We start from the raw sequence: 7,352 nt of genomic DNA, 5'->3' as shown, positions 1-7,352 counted from the left end.
TAAGGGCATCCATTGTCATGTTTGTCTTCCTCAAAGTATGGTTGGTGTCTATTAAGTTGTTGTCTTGTAAAGGTGTTTTGAATATTGAGAACAGACTTTTGATAGGTATTCATACCATTGTTGTCAAGTATGCTTGATTGGAATTAAATGTTTCCAAGGTTTATGTGCATTAGAGGGCAAATGATTCCTAAGATTGTCACTTCAATTAAATAATTACTGAAAACTTTGAATTGCTTGCTTGTAAATGAATACTCTAAATAAAACCCAAACTATAATAACATAAAATAGCACATTGAAATAATCTAAATGAATAAATTTATCACAAGGAACTAATCAAACAATCAAAAAGATAAATACCATCAGAGATGAAAAACACTTGATCTTTGTATTGAAATAAACATAATATAATAAACTGATTACATATAGCACAATGTCTTTTCACCAGTTTGGCATTTCTAGAATATAACCCTGGAGACAACCTTATTAAACTTTGAAGTGGTCACCAGTGAGGAGGGACCTTGAGGAGATCAGTCCAAACTGGTCAACAAGAGTAAGCACAATGGAATCACACAAATATGATGGAGGCAATGCATAACAAATAGTTTTATTGCATGAAAGTTAATTACAGCCAACCGGTAACAACCGGGTTACAACATACCAGCACACAGGCCTAGTAGAATAGGTCACACCGAGACCTTGAATCGAAAGATCTATCTTCTAGGCGCAGTCTATCTATCTAATACTCCTTGATTCTCTAATTTATTATTGATTACATTCTAAAGCATGATTGCAAATATGTATATATATATATATATATATATATATATATCCAAAGGATCTTGTCGGCCCAAAAAGGATCAAAACCCTAACATGCAAAAATGAATGAGGTCAGCCTCCGCTAAGAGATTCCTTTGGATTTTATGCAGAAGGTCAGCCACACACCAAGAAACATCGAGATCAATGCCCAAGTCTCTACAATCTTTGGAATGGGTTTTGGTAGATCACTAGAATAAGTCTCAGGCAACCGGTAACAAGAAACTATCAAGGAAAACCAGTAGCGATATCTTGTCAGAAAGTCATCCAAATGAGATGTTGTTATAAAGAAAGCAGGGTGATTAAGTCTTCAAGTAGAATCCAACTCCATAGGAACCAGTGAGCCAAAATCGGGACACACAAAAAGGAGAACTAAAACTCAAACAGAAAACAAAATAGAAAAGAAAATGTTTTTGGTTGATGCAAGATTGTTGTAAGCTAGGGATGCTCCTACATTAGACATCCGGGGTTAATGAAAAGTGAGCCTCTCACTTTGTTGGGGTCAAAGGAAAACCAAGGCAGTCTACCTCTGCTTGAGAAATCCAAGATGAATCTTCCACCGGTCTATTCTTCCACTTCACAAGATATTCTTTGTATTGACTGTTTTGGATACTACGCCCAATCCTACTATCCAAAATCTCTTCAATTTGGTCTGGTTCCTTTTGAGACAATTGTTTCTCCAAGTCTACAATATTGTCCTCACTGAATTTTGGTTCTGGTAATCATGAAGATCTGTAATGTTGAATATAGGTGAAATACTTAGACTATTTGGTAGCTCCACTTCATATGCATTTCCATAACTGAACTTTCTCAAGATCTTACAGGGTCCAAACTTCTTCACCTGCAACTTATTATAAGTTCCAACTGGGGATCTCTCTTTTCTCAAATAGACCATCCATTGCCAACTTCAAATTCCTTACATCTCTTCTTCTCATCTGCCTTCTCCTTGTATTTTATATTCATGTCTTCCAAATGTTGTTTAACCTGAATATGCAATGTTGTCATGTGATTTGCAAATTCTTCTACTTCTTAACTCTTCCCATCTTCACTTCTAAAGTCTCTCAATTCTGTTATTCCTTTAGGATGCACTCTGGTAAAAATCTCAAAAGGTGTTTTTCCTGTACTTCTATTTACTGAATTGTTATAGGCAAACTCTGCTTGTGCAAGGATCAAATCCCAACTTCTGGTTTTATCTCCTACTAAACATCTCAACAAGTATCCCAAACTCTAGTTAACTACTTTTTTTTCCATTAGTTTGTGGATGAAAAGTAGAACTAAACTTCAAATCTGTCTTCATCTTCTTCCAAAGTGTTCTCCAAAAATAGCCAACAAACTTAGTGTCTCTATCTAAAACTATGCTCTTAGGTAATCCATACAATCTTACCACTTCCATGAAAAATAGGTATGACCTATACAACGCATCTGATGTCTTCTTCTTACAAGGTATGAAATAAGCCATCTTTGAAAATCTATCCACTACCACAAATATAGAATCATTACCTCTCAGTGTCCTAGGTAAGCCAAGTACAAAATCCATACTTATATCCTCCCAAGGTCTTATCGATACTATCAAATGTTTATACAATCCCACATTCTAACTACTGCCTTTTGCAACTTGACAAACTCTACAACTTTTCACATATCTCTTAACATCTTTATGAATCTGGGGCCAAAAGTACTGCTCACTCACCAATGCAACTATTTTATCAATGCCAAAATCTCCAAATAAACCTCCACTATGCTTCTCTTTTAGCATGTTCTCTCTCATGGAACTTTTAGGTATGCACAACTAAACTCCCTTAAATAACATCCCATCTTGAATGAAGTAATCCAAACATTTTCTCATATCAACCATAACCATTTCTCTACATTATTTTCAAGGTTCTGCAAAATCTGGGTCTTTGTTGGTTGGTATTTTTAGATTGCTGGCATTTTGCATATAGATTGCATTAATTATATCTTGTCATTGATGTCAATTGAACTGGTGAATGATATTCATGATATTGCTAATTTTATTGTTGATATTGCTTTTGTATTGTAACCGGTATGATAAACTTTGTGGAAGATGTTGTAAATTGGTATATGGTAGTTTGTAAGTTGAACCGATGTATAAGGTTAAACATTTCTATGTTATGTAAATCGGTAAACCCTACCAGTTGTTTGTGTTAAACCCTAACCGATCAAGTTTGTTGGTTTATGTTATCTTAGCAGTTCACAATTCTTCAGATTGTAGTCTAGAATTTTATGTAGTCAGTGAGGCTCCTATTGTGATTGAGCAGTGTGCTCTAGGTTGTAAATCTTCCTGCAAGTGTAGGCCCCTCATATTTTGTAATATCTCTTCATATGGCCAGTGGATTGATATTGTGGGTCACAAATCCCACTATGGTTTTTCCTCTTTGAGTTTCTCCATGTATAAATTTGTGTGTTATGATTCGCATTTATGTGATTGGCTTATTAGGAGCTTTACTTCTTTTAGTTTTGTTTATACCGGTTGGTGTATGCATGTTTTAATAAGGCTAAAACTTACTATTCTAGTATAACGCTGATTCAGCCCCCCTCTCAGTGTTATTGGTTTCCAACAATTGGTATCAGAGCCTTGTGCCTCAGAGGAAGTTTAATAGCTTGAGGAAGATCCTGAAACTAGAATCAATGAATATGGCTTTGGAGAAGCAACTTGAGATGGTACTTGAAGAACTTAAAGATACAAGATGAGTTGAATTCTGCTAAGGAATTCATTCTTGTCCTACAAGAGAGGCTATCATCCTTTCAAGCTAGGAGGAAGGAACTTTTGCAAAATGAGGATGATGAAGAGAAAAATGCACTTAAGGAACAATGTCAGAAATTGATTCAAGAGAACATGGTTATGAAAAATGAAATGAAAGTTATAACTATGAGGATGTCTAAGGAGAATGAGGATAGAAAGAAAAAGGAAGAAAATCTTGTTGTATCCCTGAAGAACAAACTTGAAGAATGTGGTAGGTTGGTTCATGAAAATGATATGTTGAGAACTAACTTGGTACAATCTCAAAGTAATGAGAAATAGCTTGAGAGACAAATGATAATACTAAGAGAAGATTTAACTACTGCAAGTGAGTACAAAGAAAAATTCAAGATCAACTCGGCACAACTTGATGAGCTATTGAAGAGACAGACACAGATTGGAGATTCTAGTGGACTTGGATTTGAGTATGGACAGAGTTTTGGTACTGCTAATGAAGATCAAAACCATAAGGCACCAGTAAGATAATTTAATGCTTATAAATTCAATGGTAGTTTTTTTTTGCAATAGATTTGGTCACATGGCTAGGCAATATAGAAATAGAGAAAATCATAACCCTGATTCTACTCCTGGTAAATGTTTTAAATGCAATAAGTTTGGTCATAAGATAGAAGACTGCATAATGAATGTAAAATGCTATGCATGTGGAAAATTTGGATATATGGCTAATCAATGTAGGTCAAGAAATTTCATCGGTTTTAGCAAAGAAATTCAAAAGAACAATGTTACATATTATGCATGTAATGAGGTTGGACATATTGCTAAGTTCTGTAGAAACAGAAATCCACTGGTAAGTAATGGAGAATCAAATGAGAAAGGAAAAGAGAAAGTTAATGAAATCTGGCAAGATCATACTCAGAGATGGGTTAGGAAGACTGAAGAACAATCATCAGATGGGAATGTCCCTATTACTTATCTGGTAGAAGAGGTTTCTCATTCGATAACTAAGGCAAATGTCTTAGGGGTAGACAAATTCATGAAGATACTACATATGCCCTAGGAAGAGGTTCTGAAAAATATTCCAGATATTGGAGAGGATTATCTGGCATGGATATGTTCTGAGCGAGATCTGGTATCTTTCACCCGTAGCCATTTATATCAATAGAATATTAGGGTTTTTCTTGAAGGATAAAAGGTCGAATACACTTCATTGTTAATCACCCTACATTCAAAGTGATTTTAGAGCAATTCAGAGTGACTAAGTGCGATCAAAGACTATTCAAAGGAAATCAGATTTCTTCTTGAGCAATTTCACTGGCATTTGGAAGAATTTGTTGGAGGTTTTCACCGAAAGCGATCAAAAGGTATTTATCTTTAAACATGGAAGCGGGATCATCTTCTATTCCTATTTTTGTTGTAAACCCAACTGTCATAGAGGTCAAGGACCGCCCCAAGCCAATTTTCAAGCGGTATCCACATGTGGCTACCCTGGAAGATTCGGTTGGAGTTTTTTCTCTCATTCTGGAGGGAGTGGTGTATGTAGAGTATGCTAGGGAATTTATTCACTATCACATGGAGGACTTAGGAACTTCATAGATTAAGGGTATGTATATGAGTGAGATAATTGGAGAATCTGGAAAGATCAAACCAGCATTCAAACATATTCAAGAACTAGGGTTTACAGACATTCTAGATATTTCAAAGTTCAAGGATGAGATAATCAGATATGTACTGAGCAGAGTACATGGGGAATTTATATGGCCGAGAAAACCTTAAAAAATCACCAAGGAAGCCATCTGAGCAATTACTGGTTTCCATCGGTAGGGCAACATCCAAACAAGAAAGTTTCAAATGATTTCGTGAGGAAGATCACCAATGCTACATCTAACAAAAGATCCATGAAAGTGAGCACTATCACCGACACGGACATCAAATTTGGTATCATGATCATCGGGTATAAGGTAGCTCAGTCAAACTAACTAGATTTTGTTTCGAGTTCATTTTGGCTTCATACAAAATGATGAGAGATAATGTAAAATTAGATCTATACAGTTGGATGCTTGATGAGTTGTTGATAAATCTAGGAAAGATCAAGGGTGAGAAGAAGGGTACTTTCTGGTATGGGAACTTGTTAGTTTGCCTAATGTTATATTTTCTGAATGATTCACCCTATTCTGGTAAGAGGCAATGGGCTTTTGACATCCCAGTAGGAAGACAATTGAAACATTCAATTGTTGCATTAGGAAGCTAGATAGATGATAAGGTATGAAGGTATTTTAAGGCATTTCAAAAATCTATGAGGTCTAGGGTAAGGGTACCTGAGTATATTATAGAAAAATATTTTACCAACATATGCTTCATGGTAAAGAAGGATGAGACACTCATGGAAGCAATTAAGCCCCGAAAGATCTGGATTCAAGAAATGGGCTATGAGGTGGATGCATAGATTCTTGATGCCTATGCAAAAATGTTGATCGATACACCAATAGATGAGGTAGAGAAGCCCTATGGTACTGTATAGTAGAAAACTCAAGAGGTTGAAACAGAGTTCAACCAGAAGAAAAGAGAGAAACAAGAAGGAAACGCAAGCACATTTGTATAGAAGGTCTCAAATGACATCAAAGCACTAATTGATGTTGTCCTAGAGAAAGGCAAAAAGAGGAAGGATCTAAAAGTTCATATTGAGTTTGTTACTGTAGAATCAGAATCAAAGAATAACACACCATTAGCATTTAAGAGGGTTGTTAGGAAGAAACCGGAGGAAGTAAAGGTAGAAGCAAAGAAGAAACTAGTTAGGAAGGTCACAATCAAGCTACCAGCACAAAAGAAAGCACCTAAAGCTACACATTCAGCTGCATCTGATACTGCCAAGAGGAAGAAGAAAAATGACACTAATTCTGGTAAGGTTTCACCTAAAACTTGTGCAGAATTGGTAGATAAAATCACTAAAGATGGCATGTTGAAGAATGTTCAATTTTATTATGAAAACTTAGAGGATGATGAACAAAGAGAGGTAGAGGAAGCAGTTCTATTATACTTGGATATTTATAAGAAAGCATTAATAGAAATATAAAATCAAATACTGACTGAGTTATATAATAAGTTAGATGCTAGAATATTATCAGCTATGCAAGAGGATAAACACATTAAAATTCAAGAACTATTATCTATTTGTGTTACTATAGCTCCTAATGAAATGGAAAAGACACTTGAGGTAGCTGACAGAAAAGTTTTCAATAGCAAACATAGGATAACTAGTCTAATGCTAGGAAGAGTAAATGAAATAATAAAGGAGACTCAAATAGCCTGGGTTAAATTTTTGGGAGAAAATAGAGGATTCTTTACTTCACCGAAAACCAAAACAGACACTGTAGATACCCCGGTTGAAAGAAAAGGAAAGGGGATTATGGGTACTTCACCCTCAGTTTTGAAAAATATTAAGATAGTAAAAATTGAGCCCTCGATAAATACAAATGTACAAACAAATACTGAGATACCGACTAATACAAAAAATGAAGTTAATATTGTATAGATACTAATATTGAGGATAATTGTCCTCCAGATACAAATTTACAGGTTGAGGTTATTGTTCCTATAGAGGAACCGGCAGTTACACAGACTGCACAAAGTGGTGAAGCCACTGGTGCAAGTGAGGAGGTTATAAAGGATAAAACTTTAGAGGAGAAAATAGGGGAATCTGGTAGGGTGTCGGTTATTGGTCTATCATTATTGTCAATTGACACTTCTCAGGTAGAAAAGAAAAACATCACAAAAATGAGCCCCACTGAACTGATGATGATGGTTGCACAAAAACTAATGA

The sequence above is a fragment of the Cryptomeria japonica genome, chromosome 10, assembly GCF_030272615.1.
Source record: "Cryptomeria japonica chromosome 10, Sugi_1.0, whole genome shotgun sequence".
Classification (NCBI taxonomy): domain Eukaryota; kingdom Viridiplantae; phylum Streptophyta; class Pinopsida; order Cupressales; family Cupressaceae; genus Cryptomeria; species Cryptomeria japonica.
Note: the sequence above shows the minus strand (reverse complement) of the source record.